At 39.8% G+C, this 18,230-nt stretch overlaps 1 long non-coding RNA gene across 1 annotated transcript; it reads right to left on the bottom strand.

Moving 5' to 3' along the window:
* Positions 1–14,563: 14,563 nt before the first annotated feature.
* On the bottom strand, positions 14,564–17,176 carry LOC124723117. Its single transcript, XR_007006510.1, has 3 exons — positions 16,919–17,176; positions 15,320–15,479; positions 14,564–15,154 (listed from the first exon to the last, which is right to left on the bottom strand). It is a non-coding gene; the product is annotated as an uncharacterized LOC124723117 (long non-coding RNA).
* Between the last annotated feature and the right edge of the window lie 1,054 nt (positions 17,177–18,230).

Raw genomic sequence — 18,230 nt, 5'->3', positions numbered from 1 at the left:
TAAAATAATTCACGATGCCAGTATCTATCTCAGGGTTGTTATTCCTTCTGGATTTATTGTTACACAAATATTCACCTGAAGAAGTGGCTTTCAGTGCCGCAAAACCGGTAGTGATCCAATAATAAAGGACTAAATACAGCAGAAGCGTTATATTAATACCCAAATTATTGTTTGTTTTTATGTTCTGTCCTCTATAATGAATTCAGTGTTAAGTGGCAAAGTAGGTTTTTTAAATCGTACGGCAGCATAATTGATACAAAATGCTTTTGCCATTTCTGTTGCAGATTATTTCACAGTAAGCAGTCACTGAAGCATTTCCTAGCTTTTGCTAATTTTAAGCATACGATGTACAATGCAGTTTAACTCTTTTTGTTCAGGCAATTCTTGTACCTCTTTTCAAAGTTATCGACAAAAGGGCATCATTCGTCATTATAGTACCGCCTGTGAATTGTTTCATAGAGCAAAGAGAAATGTCAAGCTAGGTTAACACCTTAGTTTTGACTTACTAATTTTTTAGAAATTAAACATTGTTTTCCTCGGAACTGTGTACAGCATAGTACTTATCTCCCACTGCTCATGACATTTTTAATAGAAAAATAGCCATAGAAGTAACCAGATTCAAAACTAGATAACCACAGTAATAAACACAATGACAACATGAATGAATGATAGCGCAATATTAAGGGGAGTAATCGTGACTCCTAGAGTAATCCCATTAACGAAACAATGAGCTGCCCCACTCGATTGCTAGTAAACGAACAGAAGGCTGCCGTCAGACCGTGATGACAATGTCAGGCTAGGCGCAAATTGAGACGCGTATAGCACGTGTGACGTGACACGACACTACAGCGCGACACGCACGAGTCGCGCGGGTCCAGCGCATATTGCTACGCGTACACCACACTTCGCACGCGCCGACTGGCGAACCTCTGCGCTGACAGAACCGAAGCGCGCGCAACCTGTTATCTTTCTCAAACGATTTTACAGAAACTATTCACTGAAAATATTTGATTTTTGCCTTACTTGTAGCGTTATGTGTCAGCTTCGTGGCGAAGTGCCCATCACCTCGCTAATGACCATTCTTATTGTGATGTACACGTTTTAGTAAGGCATTATGCAAAACTCAAAAAGTTTGCAATGAAAATTAGGGGTCGCTATGATTTTGCGTTTGGTGCGTATTACAGCATATGTTGCTGCGTATGAAATTTAGGTAACATGCTGAATTTTTATTTAGACTTGGTAGGAGGTCTATATCTGCCTCCGATCTCGAGAAAATGGATCCCATGTAGCGCGCTCACTGCCGATATCTCGCCCACGAGAATGAAATACTCGCAACATCTCTCATATCTCCTAAACCGCTCGAGACATCGAAACGAAAGTTTGGCGAATGATAGCACACAAAGGGGAGAGTGTTTTGCCAGTTCTTAAACACACGGAACTTTCTTATCTATGGCGATATATCAGTACTTATAATTCCCTTTTTATTTATTTCACACCAGTGACTAATTTTTTGAGAGTTATCGACAGCTAGCGAAACAAGAGCTTTCTAGTATGAAAATAAATATGAAATTTCTTCTTTTATGTTACTGCAAACCGACACTATGACGTTTTTCGTAAGCTTTGGAGCTCTGTGATTGCCAATTACTTGTTTAATGAGGCACTCCGTCTCGGAATTCTCAGTGGCTGCTGTGAGATGAGTTTGACAAATTACACTGTGACAAAGGAAGTACAATTAAAACAGTCACCAAGAGAAATGTGGCCGTTACTCACAAACGGTGATGCTTCTTCGAATGATAAAAGGTTAACAACTCTCACAAAAATTGATTGCCAATTCTGTTGGAATTTTGATGGAATCCCCGTAACCCATCGTATTTTTAACAGTGATCGACTGGAATGGAAACTTGCCAAAGCATTTTATTCCTTCTCTTGGTCTGAGCTGTATTAAAATAATGACGAGCGTTCCTTCAGGCGGAATGATAGGCATATGCCAGATACTGGTTACTCACCTACGGCTTGACAAACTGACAATGTGTGATGCGAATAAAATAGTTGTTACTTAGAAAAAATACAACTGATCTGTCGCACAACACAATGGTATTGTCAGCAGCGGAGGATAATGCGCGCGACAGGAATGCAGAAGCTAGCCATGTGTGCCTTGTGAGTTGGAGCTCGAAAAATGCCATGAAAGTAGATCTGCCTTTGTCATCTATACATTTCAACAAATTTAATATATCTAATCATAACACTCTTTTAGGATATTACTACTTTCGTAATAATACCGATCATTTTCTTCATTTGTGTAGTCTGTTGTATAATTAGTTTATTAATGCTCATAATGTGCATGCAACAATTGAAATGCTTTTTCTCATCACGGCGAACCAATTAAAACATTATTTGTGACTGCATTCCGACTGTTTCTAGCTTGTAGTGGAAATGTGATGTTCACATGCATGTAATACAGTGTGTCGTATAACATTATTACATCCATATCAGAGTAATCACAGTGAGACTTCTATACTTCTTGGACGCTTTTTACCAGGAGCGCAAAGTGATCACAACTGTGGAGATTATCCCTTTCTAAATTTTTGTAACAGATCGTACAGATACGCCAGCATACTAGGCAGCGAGAAGATAACCTTGATTTACTTTCCTGCCTTGATTCTTAATCACATGATTTTATAATATTCATTGCTTCCTTATTCACTACCCACTGTCCCTTCTTGCGACCTGAAAACATCGCGGAGGTATATGATTAAATTCCAGCGGTGTGACGTGACACGACACTATAGCGTGACATGCACGAGTCGCGCAGGTCCAGCGCATATTGCGACGCGTACACCATACTTCGCACGCGCCGACTGGCGACGCTCTGCGCTGACAGAACCGAAGCGAGAGCAACCTGTTATCTTTCACAAACGATTTTACAGAAACTATTTACTGAAAATATATGATTTTTGCCTTACTTGTAGCGTTGTGTGTCAGCTTTGTGGCGAAGTGCCCATCACCTCCCTAATGACCATTCTTATTGTGATGTACACATTTTAGTAATACACTTCGCAAAACTCAAAAAGTTTGCAACGAAAATTAGGGGTTACTATCATTTTGCGTTTGGTGCGTATTACACCATATGTTGCTGCGTATGAAATTTAGCTAACATTCTGAATTTTTGTTTACACTTGGGAAGAGGTCTCTATCTGCCTCCGATTTCGAGAAAATGGATCCCATGTAGCGCGCTCACTTCCGATCTCTCGCCCGCGAGAATGAAATACTCGCAACATCTCTCATATCTCCTAAACCGCTCGAGACATCGAAACGAAAGTTTGGCGAATGATAGCACACAAGGAGGAGAGTGTTTAGCCAACTCTTAAACACATGGAACTTTCTTATCTATGGCGATATATCAGTACTTATACCTCCCTTTTCATTTATTTCACGCCGGTTACTTCGTTTTTTAAGAGTTATCGACAACTAGTGAAACAGCTTCCTAGTATGAGAATAAACATGAAATTTCTTCTTTTATGTTACTGCAAACCGACACTATGAGGTTTCTCTTAAGCTATTGAGCTCTGTGATTGCCAATTACTTGTTTAATGAGGCACTCCGTCTCGGAATTCTCAGTGGCTGCTGTGAGATGAGTTTGACAAATTACACTGTGACAAAGGAAGTACAATTAAAACAGTCACCAAGAGAAATGTGGCCGTTACTCACAAACGGTGATGCTTCTTCGAATGATAAAAGGTTAACAACTCTCACAAAAATTGATTGCCAATTCTGTTGGAATTTTGATGGAATCCCCGTAACCCATCGTATTTTTAACACTGAACGACTAGAATGGAAACTTACCAAAGGATTTTATTCCTTCTCTTGATCTGAGCAGTATTAAAATAATGACGAGCGTTCCTACAGGCGAAATGATAGGCACATGCCAGATACTGGTTACTCACCTACCGCTTGCCAAACTGCCAATGAGTGATCGCGTATAAAATAGTTGTTATTGAGAAAAATAAACAATTGATCTGTCGCACAACACAATGGTCAGTGTATTATCAGCAGCGGAGGATAATGCTCGCGACAGGAATGCACAAACTAGCCATGTGTGCCTTGTGAGTTGGAGTTCGAAAAACATTGTCATGAAAGTAGGTCTGCCTTTGTCAGCAGTGCATTTCAACAAATTAAATATATCTAATCATAACATTCTTTTAGGATATCCCTACTTTCATAATAATACCGACCATTTTCTTCATTTGTATAGCCTGTTGTATAATTGGTTTATTAATGCTGATAATGTGCATACAACAATTGAAATGCTTTTTCTCATCACGGCGAACCAATTAAAACAATTTGTGACTGCTTTTCCACTGTTTCTAGCTTGCAGTGGAAATGTGTTCACATGCATGAAGTACAGTATTACATTATTACATCCATATCAGAGTAATCACAGTGAGACTTCTATACTTCAGATCTTGGACGTTTTTTACCAGGAGCACAAAGCGATCGCACCTGTGGAGATTATCCCTTTCTATATTTTTGTAACAGATCGTACAGAAACGCCAGCATACTAAGCAGCGAGAGGATAACCTTGTTTTACTTTCCAGTCTTGCTTCTTAATCACATGATTTTATAATAGTCCTTGCTTCCTTATTCAGTACCCTCTGTCCCTTCTTGCAATCTAAAAATATCGCGGAGGCATATGATACAATTCCAGCGGCCAATGGTTCATCGGTTACTGAAGTATGCATTTTTCTTGAAAGAAGAAAATCGAAACAAAACTAAACTACACAGATATAAATAACAGAAAGGTATAACGTACTAACGAAGAAAGCCGGAGTGTTTAAATGGCGAAAAGCGAAACACTACCCAAAGGCAATAAAATTTAGTACACAGTGAGGCAAAATTTATCGTATGGGCAATACTACCACTGCTCATATGCGCCGTTCCGATGTGAGCATATGGCCGGGCTACTTTTCCGCTCCCCGCCTCAAATTCCCTCGGCGCGAGAAACTGTGCCTCAACCACAACGTCGCGCGACCTGGCGCAGGCGCGTGTCGCGTCCCAGTCGCGTCACGTCGCAATTTGCGCGGTCCCATTTGAACCTGAGATGTTACAAAAACGCGCGCTGCGCTGCGTCGCGCCACTCTCGCTATACGCGTCTCAATTTGCGCCTAGCTTCAGAGTACAGGGGAATATCTCGGGAGCCACGCTTCGCCAGCCCTGTCTGCGTTATTTGCATAATATGTACCCTGGATAGCAATCATGTCAGCATTACTTTCCGAGCAGAGTTCTCATAAATATTGGCATTCTGTTGACATATAAAATTGTAGTATTTGCTCCAAAATATGTAAGCCTTTGGTTCTTAAAAGCACCGTTGTTGATATATTAGTAGCCGTAGTGATGTGTTGTGCTAGATCACGAGGATTGTCTAGCGGCCAACGTTGTTTCTTGCTTAGCACCACCCAGGTGTCACGTGTAGATGTAACCTTAAAATCTAACTTAGCAGTACAAAGGCCGTAATTGCGTATATTCATCGTGATGCCGGCACGGTAGCTCAGCGTGTTCGGTCAGAGGGTTTAGCTACCCTCTGTCATAAACTGAGTGAAAAAGAAATCGTGGTGTGAGGTTATAAGCATGGAGTCACGAAGTGGAAAGCAGTTGGTTCGCGTCCTGCCATATCCGATCTTTTTTTTTTTTTGTCCTTTCGCCTTCGCGTTTCTAAAAAGGTTTTTGGACTTCATTGTAGACTTTATATAAATATGTTATGTAATATTTGCTATGGTCATCTGGTAAAACGAACTGTCATTCAGAATAAAAGGCATAGGAAAAACTAACAGATTTACAAAAGAAGTAAAAGGTAACTGTCTCCGCCAACGATAAAGTACAAAAGAAAATTTAAGAGCTGGCTCTTTTAGTGCACTTCCGCTGCAGAGGAGGAGGTCTTTAATTAAGTATATCTTTACCCACCAAAACTAACGTTTTTCGTCATTTTACAAGAACAAATTTTACTAATACTGGCGCGTTTTCGAGAGGTCCTCGAAATTACTTGGAGTTTTGAAACATTTATTCATAGAACATAATATGAAAGAGCTGCTGCTTTAATTCGTCTGCTGGAATGGCTACCTACCATTTTTAATGAAGCGACTAATTTCTGAAACTAGTTTGATTGTCTGAAAATAGACTTACGTTGTTGACTGACTTTAATGAACACGGTTAAATGTGTATGTTATTCCATTCAACGCTAGCTGGCTTCAGCTTTTTTTTTTTCCTCATGTAAGTCAGCAGCACATCTCACTTTTGACATTGATGAAGCCATACTAGGAAAAAGAGTACAGTTTAAGTAAGTTCGAGTTGGTTCTTGCGAACACTTTCTTTCCGTTGTCCACAGCGCAGTCCACATGACTGCAGAACTTTGATGCTCATAGAACACATCGATTCTTTGTATAGGTTACATACAGTGCTTGCTGAAGCGCTATTGGAAAAACATACATTGCAGGAAAAAAATGCAACCACCTCAGACTTACGTGACACCAAGGCATAATACGTGCGTACTGGGTGGGTTTGTAGTGCTACTGATTTCTCTCTCATGGTCATCAGCAATCAGATGGTTCTCACGAGCCTTTCCTGTTTGGCGCTGTAGGCAGTAACTGTGCTGAGTTGAGGTGAACAGTGGTTGCAGCATACATTCTGGGGTACAACTATGCCACACCAACACGTACATACTGATGTTAAACAACTTCAGTCATTTCAGTGGGGCGCATTGTCGGACTACGGAAAGCTGGATGGATGTGTTGACGGATTGCTGCACATGTTGCGCTCGTGTAGACCATGGTCTGGACGTCCACATAGTACAGACGCACGCCAAGATCAAAGCATTGTGCGAGCAGCTATGACCGACCGATGATCATCCAGGGACAAAATATGTTCATATGGTGCACCTGCTGTGTCATCAGCGACCATTGGGAACAGGATGCTTGCAGCAAGATTCAGATCACGTGTGCCTGTGGCCAGGCTACCACTGACATAACAACAACGCCACTCTACATCTACATTTATACTCCGCGAGCCACCCAACGGTGTTTGGCGGAGGGTACTTTACGTGCCACTGTCGTTACCTCCCTTTCCTGTTCCAGTTGTATATGGTTTGCTGGAAGAACGAGTGCCGGAAAGCCTCCGTGCGCGCTCGAATCTCTCTAATTTTACATTCGTGATCTCCTCGGGAGGTATAAGTAGGGGGAAGCAATATATTCGATACCTCATCCAGAAACGCACCCTTTCGAAACCTGGCCAGCAAACTACACCGCGATGCAGAGCGCCTCTCTTGCAGAGTCTGACACTTGAGTTTGCTAAACATTTCCGTAACGCTATCACGCTTACCAAATAACCCTGTGACGAAACGCGCCGCTCTTCTTCGGATCTCCTCCGTCAACCCGACCTGGTACGGATCCCACACTGATGAGCAAGATTAGATTAGATTAATACTAGTTCCATGGATCATGAATACGATATTTCGTAATGATGTGGAACGAGTCAAATTTTCCAATACATGACATAATTAGGTTAATTTAACAACATACTTAAGTTAATATAACAACTTTATTTTTTTAATATTTTTCTTTTTTTTCTTTATTTATATCTAAAAATTCCTCTATGGAGTAGAACCAGTTGTCATTCAGAAATTCTTTTAATTTCTTCTTAAATACTTGTTGGTTATCTGTCAGACTTTTGATACTATTTGGTAAGTGACCAAAGACTTTAGTGCCAGTATAATTCACCCCTTTATGTGCCAAAGTTAGATTTAATCTTGAATAGTGAAGATCATCCTTTCTCCTAGTATTGTAGTTATGCACACTGCTATTACTTTTGAATTGGGTTTGGTTGTTAATAACAAATTTCATAAGAGAGTATATATACTGAGAAGCTACTGTGAATATCCCTAGATCCTTAAATAAATGTCTGCAGGATGATCTTGGGTGGACTCCAGCTATTATTCTGATTACACGCTTTTGTGCAATAAATACTTTATACCTCAGTGATGAATTACCCCAAAATATGATGCCATATGAAAGCAATGAGTGAAAATAGGCGTAGTAAGCTAATTTACTAAGATGTTTATCACCAAAATTTGCAATGACCCTTATTGCATAAGTAGCTGAACTCAAACGTTTCAGCAGATCATCAATGTGTTTCTTCCAATTTAATCTCTCATCAATGGACATACCTAAAAATTTGGAATATTCTACCTTAGCTATATGCTTCTGATTAAGGTCTATATTTATTAATGGCGTCATACCATTCACTGTACGGAACTGTATGTACTGTGTCTTATCAAAATTCAGTGAGAGTCCGTTTACAAGGAACCACTTAGTAATTTTCTGAAAGACAGTATTGACAATTTCATCAGTTAATTCTTGTTTGTCAGGCGTGATTACTATACTTGTATCATCAGCAAAGAGAACTAACTTTGCCTCTTCATGAATATAGAATGGCAAGTCATTAATATATAATAACAACAAAGGACCCAAGACTGACCCTTGTGGAACCCCATTCTTGATAGTTCCCCAGTTTGAGGAATGTGCTGATCTTTGCATGTTAAGAGAACTACTTATTTCAACTTTCTGCACTCTTCCAGTTAGGTACGAATTAAACCATTTGTGCACTGTCCCACTCATGCCACAGTACTTGAGCTTGTCTAGCAGAATTTCATGATTTACACAATCAAAAGCCTTTGAGAGATCACAAAAAATCCCAATGGGTGGTGTTCGGTTATTCAGATCATTCAAAATTTGACTGGTGAAAGCATATATGGCATTTTCTGTTGAAAAACCTTTCTGGAAACCAAACTGACATTTTGTTAGTACTTCATTTTTACAGATATGTGAAGCTACTCTTGAATACATTACTTTCTCAAAAATTTTGGTTAAAGCTGTTAGAAGGGAGATTGGACGGTAATTGTTGACATCAGATCTATCCCCCTTTTTATGCAAAGGTATAACAATAGCATATTTCAGTCTATCAGGGAAAATACCCTGTTCCAGAGAGCTATTACACAGATGGCTGAGAATCTTACTTATCTGTTGAGAACAAGCTTTTAGTATTTTGCTGGAAATGCCATCAAGTCCATGTGAGTTTTTGCTTTTAAGCAAGTTTATTATTTTCCTAATTTCAGAGGGAGAAGTGGGTGAGATTTCAATTGTATCAAATTGCATAGGTATGGCCTCTTCCATTAACAGCCTAGCATCTTCTAATGAACACCTGGATCCTACTGTATCCACAACATTTAGAAAATGATTATTAAAAATATTTTCAACTTCTGACTTTTTGTTCGTAAAGTTTTCATTCAATTTGATGGTAATACTGTCTTCCTCTGCTCTTGGTTGACTTGTTTCTCTTTTAATAATATTCCAAATTGTTTTAATTTTATTATCAGAGTTGCTGATTTCAGACATGATACACATACTCCTGGATTTTTTAATAACTTTTCTTAATGTAACACAGTAGTTTTTATGATTTTTGATAGTTTCTGGGTCACTATTCTTTCTTGCTGTCAGATACATTTCCCTTTTCCGGTTACAAGATATTTTTATACCCTTAGTAAGCCATGGTTTGTTACAAGGTTTCTTACGAGTATATTTAACTATTTTCTTGGGGAAGCAGTTTTCAAATCCATTTACAAAAATGTCATGAAATAAATTATATTTTAAATTGGCATCAGGTTCACGGTACACCTCATCCCAGTCTATCTGCTGTAGGCTTTCCCTGAAATTTGCAATTGTTAAATCGTTGACTGAACGTACTACTTTGGAGGACTGTTTGGTATTGCTGAATGGAGCTATGTCATATATTGTAACTAGCTGTGCACCATGATCAGAAAGACCATTCTCAACAGGCTGAGCATTTATCTGGTTAAACTTATCTTGGTCTATAGAGAAGTTATCTATCAGTGAGCTGCTATCCTTTACCACCCGAGTAGGAAAATCAATAACGGGTGTCAAATTGAAAGAACCGAGTAATACTTCAAGGTCATTTTTCCTATTACCCTCTTTCAGAGAATCTACATTGAAGTCCCCACAAATAATAATTTGCTTCCCCCTGTCTGACAGATAGCACAAGGAGTCCAAATTTTTCAGAAATAGATGAAAATTTCCTGATGGGGACCTATATACAGTTACAATTATAAATGTGCCTTTATTTAATTTAAGCTCACAGGCACATGCTTCTATATGTTTCTCTACACAAAACTTTTTTGTTTCTATACTTTTTGCACAATGATAACTTTTGACATATATGGCAACTCCTCCTTTCTCCATATTTTCTCTCATTATATGTGCAGAGAGCTTATATCCACTTACATTTACCTTATCCATATCAGTAACAATGTGATGCTCAGACAGGCATAGTATATCTATTTCATTCTCAGCTTCTAAATCTTCTAAACAAACCAGAAGCTCATCTACTTTATTCTTTAAACTCCCAATATTTTGATGAAATATACTTACATTATTTTTAATTATACTTTTCTGAGAACCTTTCCTTATTCTAACATTTGCAGTACTCTCCTGTCTGAGTTTCTCATTGTGCTTAGGCCTAGTTCCTATACCAGTGGTCACACGGTGTTCAGAGAGGCAGATTATGTCAACTGGGTTGGGTGACTTTAATTCATCAATGCAGTTACCTAGGACTGAGATACAACTTGGTGGAGATAAAATTTCTGGTGATTGGTGAAAATTTATAATTGATAGCTGTGATTGGTGATACAACGTGCTAGAATTGTGCTGTTTAATTTCTTTCCTAAACTGAAGATTTGTTTCAATCCTGACCTCTCGTAGAACTTGAAATCTTTCTGTCTTACCTATCCTAAAAAAGGTGCTGCTCCAACACCTGTAACCACTGGTATTTTACCATTCATGGCAGTGCCTCCCCCCCTTAAATTTCCTGCTATTACCCCAGCCAGTTTCCCCTTCCCTTTCCTGTTGAGATGTAGGCCGTGCCTGGTATAGTCCCACCTACTGAGATAATCAATACTCAAGTATAGGTCGAACGAGTGTTATGTAAGCCACCTCCTTTGTTGATGGACTACATTTTCTAAGGACTGTCCCAATGAATCTCAACCTGGTACCCGCCTTACCAACAATTAATTTTATATGATCATTCCACTTCAAATCGTTCCGTACGCATACTCCCAGATATGATATTTTACAGAAGTAACTGCTACCAGTGTTTGTTCCGCTGTCATATAATCATACAATAAAGGATCCTTCTTTCTATGTATTCGCAATACATTACATTTGTCTATGTTAAGGGTCAGTTGTCACTCCCTGCACCAAGTGCCTATCCGCTGCGGATCTTCCTGCATTTTGCTGCAATTTTCTAATGCACTCTAGTGTCATGAAAGAGAGTGGATTGGTGCTCTGCTGTGATGGGAGCAGCTTCTGTCTGTATGTGATGGATGGATGGATCTACATGTGTTGTTAGTCCAGTCAACAAAGGAAAATAATTGGAAAAATGTGTATACTCTCTCTTTTTTTCATAGTGCTAGGAGGTAGTATCGTGAACAACATACTAAAAATTCTGACCAATGGGGTTTGAATGTTGGGATGGAGGGGCGTTTAAAGGTCATTTTTTATATTCTACTCGGAAAACAGCGGCTCCCACCGAAAATTTTTCGCAGTATAAACTCGAACTACATTAAATTTCCTACAAAACAGGCCGTATCCATTTTATCCGCTAAGACAAATAGTTTGCACATTGCAGATTATAAAAAATTTCGTATTAGCGATATAAAATTGTTTCTTTAAATGAATTGTGCTAAAAACAAATATGAAATGGGCGCCACATCTAAATGCAGTAGAGACGTATTACGGGATAAATTTTGTTCTGGGGGTGTAACAGGCTGAAAGTACCAGGGGCGGGGGGGGGGGGGGGGGGGGAGGGGGAGAGAGGGAGAGAGAAGAGAGAGAGAAAGAGAGAAGAGGGGGATGTGTGGTGTAGAAGCTCAAGGGTCGCCGGGTTGTGTTCGTGCACTTTTCTCCTTCATAGGTCTGTAAACTGAATATCGAATACATGATTCCCGACATTATGTACCCCACTAATGTCACAAGAAGCAACTACAGTGTGTCTCACATAGTCGTACCGACCTCCACAGCATGCCTTATAAACCACTGGTGACATAATGTGCAGTCATGCCTAGGGTATGTTTATTTTCCACAAAATGCGTTAACACTACATGGCATGCAGATGGCTCAAATGGTTCTCAGCACTATGGGACTTAATATCTGAGGTCATCAGTCCACTAGAACTTAGAACAACTTAAACCTAACTAACCTAAGGGGACAAAATTGTTATGGCTTTCGTGGCCACTTGTTGACAAACTGCCTATTGGCTTCTGTCTCGGGTTCTTCGGCCGACGTTCATCTAATGATTTTTCAGACGTTTCGCCAGCACGAGTGGCTGGCATTGTCAAAGCTTCACCACCGGCAATGGAGGGTGAAGCTTTGACAATGCCAGCCACTCGTGCTGGCGAAACGTCAGAAAAATCATTTGATGAGCGTCGGCCGAAGAACCCGAGACAAAAGCCAATAGGCAGTTTGTTAACCTAAGGACATCACACACATCCATGCCCGAGGCAGGATTCGAACCTGCGACCGTAGCGGTCGCGCGGTTCCAGACTGAAGCGCCTAGAACCGCTCGGCCACTTCGGCCGGCGGAATGCAGATATGAGTTACTAGAAACACTAATACAAGCAACACGTATGGACAGAATCTATGTAAGGCCGAGTTCACACATGCAACAAAAGTGTGCTATGGTGAAACGGCAATGAAATTGCATGTGTGAACTCCCAGTTTTCATTGGCAGAACTTGAGAGAGATTTTGTCGTGCCACAAGTTCAACTTGGCTGTACTTCGTTACGCCACTTTTCTTCCACCACTGCTCGCAGGTGGCTGTATTTCGAAACATGAGCACTCTGTCGCAGTTATGGTGTAATTGCTGCTGTACTCCATTCGATTTCAGTGGGTTTTCGTTTTTTTGATGAAAAGTCAAAACAGTGGTCTGCAGGTATACTTCAGCAGCGCCTGAAACTTGTGTTATAAACTTCATGATTTGTGGGACCAAGTACAGTAGAAATTGTGGATTTTATGCGGGAAACAGCCCTGGAGTTTGATGTGGAAGCTGCTGAAATAAAAATTTTATTGGAAATACCTAGATCAACGAAAACAATAAGATTCTAAAGTTCTGGAAGAGTGACGTGTGTACAGATGTTGTTTATACACGACAGATGTTAATTTGCCATAGCATTCAGCATTTTCGAGTTGTGTTATTTCTTCTGTAAATGTGCTTTTGGAGCCTGATTTATCCCTGCGTGAAATCTATTTTCGCATCTAACATTTGGATTTCGTCTTTCTTGTATTTAACTCTTGTCGCAGCTCCAATGCCATAACGTGCACTATAAAATTAATACCAGCCCATATAATTTCAATTGACGCTGTGTTGAAAGTCGTACAATTACATAGAATCTGTGTCGTCCTGTGTGAACGATAGCTCACGGTGCTTCTGCAGAAAGCCACAAGCTGTATCACTCCCCGTCAGCTCACAGTCAGTGCTGCGACCACTTCTTGCCATTAGTCTAGCAGCTGCCGACGAGAGGCAGGGAGGCGTGAGGAGTGATTTGTTTGGATCTCATTCTCAGAGATTGTTGACGCAGCGACCGGAGACGGCGGTCATGTGAGCACGAGTTGTCTGTCACAAATCGAAAGTACATACTCACACAATCACTCAAAAGCTACAGCTGAAAATTTAGTTGTGAGTGTGTAATTGTCTTTTCTACGTGCAGGTCTGAGGCTAAGCAATCATCTTCACGGTGATTTGCTACTTATCCTCACTAGTATTCATTCTCAGAGTATTTGTGCAAGTTATCTGTTGTACGGATTGATAACAGCGGTCTCATTTCATCAACATGATGTCTGTGAAACACCACACGAGTGGATTTCTGCAACGGACGAAAACAGCAGGCCATTTCTGCGGTTATGTCTTAAGGGATCGGGCCTGTCCGTCTGAAGCCCGTCGTTTCCCACTAAGGCTAATACCACACTAGGCGATTTTCTCCCCTCGATAATAATCGCGGCTGAAATAGTCGCCTAGGGTGCCACACTTCACGTGATTATAATCGCGCCGACGGAACTGTGTACCGCACAAGCGATAAAAATCGGTGGTCCCTGCAGTTGGGTTGCAACCAGCCACGAGAAACACCATACATGACGACCTGTCATTCAAAACTGAAATATTTAGCTGCAGTAGCATTATATGTGGTTCGACACTGCTAAAGGCGTAACCTTAACGAAAATGATGGATTCATCCAATTATTATGAATCGTCCAAGTGAAGGAAAGTTTGTGTTGTTGCACAAGAAACTTAGGAGTTATCGGGAGAAATTCATTGGTTATTACCGCATGTTCGTAGCAACTTTCGACTTACTGCTCTCGAATATAGAAATTAACTTACAAAAGACGGATACCAAGTTACATGACTGGGTTGGTGCAGAAGAAAAACTTGCAGTAACATTGAGGTACGTTTTTTAATTAAATAAAGTAATTTATGGACATGAACATATACTTAACGTTAACATAAACTAGGTTAGAATGAAAGAGTTTACATACAAGCTCATGTGTGCTGCCTAATCACTTTTTACACTATTCAAATGACAAGATCGAGTCTTCATCCGTCATTCCTGTATCTGGTGAATACTAAGTTATTGGACTCTCAAGTTTAGGGCTTTGTGTGCTTGTCGATGTCGACGTACTTGACGACGCAGTATTTATGGAGTAGTCAGTAGCAGTGCTGCTCTCTACAGTCTTTCGGCTGTAAGATTTTGTTAATTGTAATGTTTTGGTTTGAAAGTCTAGATTCTCGTCGGTAGTCATTACTTTTAAGTAAGGCAAAAGAAAGGTCAAAAACAAGTCAACAGGATCATTTTGTGGTACAGCACAAGTTGAACTGTGCGCCAATACTCTATCAACTTTCTTTCAAATGGGTTCTGAAGTTTCCTTTTATTTGCTCTAGCAGAGGAAGGCTTAGCAGCAGTGCTAGGTGGCGGTGCACTGTCTTCATAATGCTTTTCCGCTTCATCATCCTCAGGAATAGAGGCATCATTCATATTTTCTGAGGTCCTAAAATTAAAAGAAACATTTTTGGAAAAACCCACGCCACTTTGTACTGTGCAAATGAGTGTGATGTGATAAGTATATAGTAAGTCTGTGTTGAGTAGGTAATTAACTACCATGTCCATTGTAAATACATTTGTTACAAAACTGCAGAAGAAAGTTTTTACTTACTGCTTCAATTCCGTGGCTTTTTGCAGGAAAGCCATCCGTCTATAGTCGTCATATGTTTTTTTAGTAGCCGTTGCTCTGCCACTCTTTTTATTTTTTTTGTTAATTCTTTCAGGCTTCCACTGTATTTCTCGCATGTTTTTCCACCGTTTTTGTACTTTTCCTGTAGGAACGTTAAAAATAATTATTCTTGCACCTGCTCGCTGAAATTAATTAATTTCCATTTACCTAATATTGTGTTTTATACTCATTTATAACATGTATCTTGGAACGTGATGCTCCATGAAGTCTCTGCGCTATGAGTTTTTACTAGGACGCTCAACTATTGCATCTATAATTGAAGATATATGCAGAGAAATGTGGAACTGCCAATGCTAACGAAAAAGGACTTACAAGAAATAGCTCTGAATTTTGAGAAAACTTACAAATTTTCCTCATTGCATATGTGCTATTGACGGTAAGCACGTGCGGTTGGTGAAGCCCTGGAATAGAGGAAGTGAATTTTGTATCATAAACAGATTCATTCCGTAGTGCGTATTGCAGTTGCGAATTGTGACTATTGCTTCCGATACATTAATATAGGATGATATGGACACGATGGTGATTCAAATATTATAAAAGGAACTAACTTCGGAAGAGCACTTTATAATGGAAGGTTACCTTTTCCAGACGCCAAACATTTGACAAATGAACCGAACAATGAAAATGTGCCTCTCGTATTTATTGGTGACAAAGGTTTTGCTCGTAATAAACACTTGCTTGCGGTCTTTTGCTAGAAAATCACTCACATTCTCGATGAGTGTGTTTAACTATAGGCTGAGAATTTTCCACTGGGCCATAGATGGCTGAAAGTATTATAAAAACTTGTTGCGTGGTGCCTAACTTTGTGCGGAAACATGATAGCTATTGGTTTGACGATTTAACTTGTTCTCTGGAATCTATAGGAAACGTTGGACAACGAGGTAGCAACCGTGGTTGTGACATTAGAGATACGTTTTGCAACTACTTCTGCTCTGTGGAAGTGATCGCATGCATTGTCGGCAAAGATAACTAGACGTCTGATGGGGATGTCATTTTTGTCATAAGCTGTACTTAATAGCTGATACATTTCATGTTCACATTGTCATGTTACACTATTTGGTTTGTGACTTAAATACATAATGTTACGAATATGGTCACAAGAATACAGTTCTTTCAAACAACTCTTTGTAGTTTTCCTTTTAACTTTTGAAATAAGTTACTCCATAAGACCATAAGTTTTCGATTTTTTCCAACTGTATCCTCATAACTTATTTTTTTAATCTTAGGTAATATTACATTAAGATATTAGTAAGAAAAATTTGTACAAATTCAGAGTATTTATTTTTGACATTTTAAATACTGAAAATAGTCTGAAAATGCCTATTAAAACATATTTAATCATGCAAAGTTTCAACACAATTAAATTCTTTTGACGCAACAGGTTTGTATGTATGTCAAACTATTAGAGGGAGAAGGAAAAATAAAAATTACTTTTTTAGTAGTTGTCTAGGCAAAAGTTGTGCCGATTGTTATGAAACTTTGCATGCTCCTATATACAAGTATGCACTTCTGTCTTCTTACCTATTACATTTTGTGCATCCAGTGATAACGAGTTTCACTTTTCAGCCCCAACAACATCTGCACACACCTTCTTCCATGCTTCTGTCGTCAGCAGACGATCATTATAATCTTGCGATTTTGTTTTAGAGACAGGAATATTTCTCCACCTCAATTATTGTCAGTTCACTGTCCAAATGATCCTTTGGAACGACGTCTACAGTGTTTTTGGACATTGCCATACACAGACGAAACAGAAATGAGTGCAGTATCCTTGTGGCTGCTGCGCGACTGGTGATAACAACAGTCTCGTGTGGCAGGGATGCCGACGGTTATTGCCGCCCCAAAAATAAACCCAGACCCACTCGACAGCGACAGTCGCGCGCGGAAACTTAATGGAGCGACAATTAACAGCCCAGTGTGGCACCTTCCGTTTGCAACGTGGAGTTCCAATTCTGGCGCGACAAAAATCATTGACCTTCAGTGGAGAAAATCGCCTAGTGTGAAACTAGCCTAATGTGCAGGACCTGCGCGTCGGATCTAGTCTCGCCGATCTGTCTCCAGGCCCGGTCAGTCCATGTGTGGCGTAATACGGCGGATTTTCTTAGTTTATCCGTGGACCCAGAACTCCGTGGCTCCTCGGCACGCCAGAGGCCACGGGCGATGGGTTTCAGGAATTAAGACCCTCACACCACAAGTACATTGTACAGTGCGGCATTTTATACACATTTTATTTATTGTAGTACATTTTAGCGCTTCGAAAGTAGTGTACATATATGTATGGACGATAAGAAAAGAATTGTGGCAATCGCGGGCGGTTTTGTATGCTATGTACTCATATATTTCTCCAAAGTAAAATCGCACAATACCTGCAAAATATTGCACATAACACAGTGGGTAATATCCAACAAAAGCAAACATGGTAGAACAAACATTTTGTTGGCAGTCACCTATAGTGTCGGTTTACACAATTCTTCCGTGCCTTATACACTTCTTTGAAGAGACTTTTTCGTGTTATTTATCAAACAGTGAAGGTATTTCAAATCTGTCTTGCGACTCCAAGGAAATGTGTGTTTTCGTAACCGGATGTGTTTCGTTTTATTGAAACAAAACAACAGTGGTCTTAACGAAATGCACAAACCATTTGACTTGCTTTCTGCATCTAAAAACAGTTCTTTACAAAAGTTGTTGATGTTAGTATTTAAGATCGTTGCTCACATGGGGAGAAATACAGGAGTCCTTACATATTTCTGAGATCTCAGAATTTGTCAGGGAAAAATGCTAAAACATGTATGGAAATCAGGGAAATATTAGGGAATTTCACTTAGGGAAGCTT

Source organism: Schistocerca piceifrons, chromosome X (genome assembly GCF_021461385.2).
Source record: "Schistocerca piceifrons isolate TAMUIC-IGC-003096 chromosome X, iqSchPice1.1, whole genome shotgun sequence".
NCBI classification, from domain to species: Eukaryota; Metazoa; Arthropoda; class Insecta; order Orthoptera; family Acrididae; genus Schistocerca; species Schistocerca piceifrons.
This window is presented reverse-complemented; position numbering and strand designations above follow the sequence as displayed.